Raw genomic sequence first — 281 nt, 5'->3', positions numbered from 1 at the left:
ACACACACACACACACACACACACACACACACACACACACACACACACACGCATATATACGATGGGCTTCTTTCACTCACAAGGCTTTGGTCGGTCTGGGGCTATAGTAGAAAACCCTTGTCCAAGATGCCACACAGTGGGACTGAACCCAGAACCATGCGGTTGGTAAGCAAGATTCTTACCACACAGTCATGCCTGTATATAAAAATCTCAAATGTAATACAAGTAATACTTTCTACTCTAGGCATTTTGATTCGACCCCAGTACTTCACTGGTACTTA

The sequence above is a fragment of the Octopus bimaculoides genome, chromosome 25 (assembly GCF_001194135.2).
Source record: "Octopus bimaculoides isolate UCB-OBI-ISO-001 chromosome 25, ASM119413v2, whole genome shotgun sequence".
Taxonomy (NCBI): domain Eukaryota; kingdom Metazoa; phylum Mollusca; class Cephalopoda; order Octopoda; family Octopodidae; genus Octopus; species Octopus bimaculoides.
Note: the sequence above shows the minus strand (reverse complement) of the source record.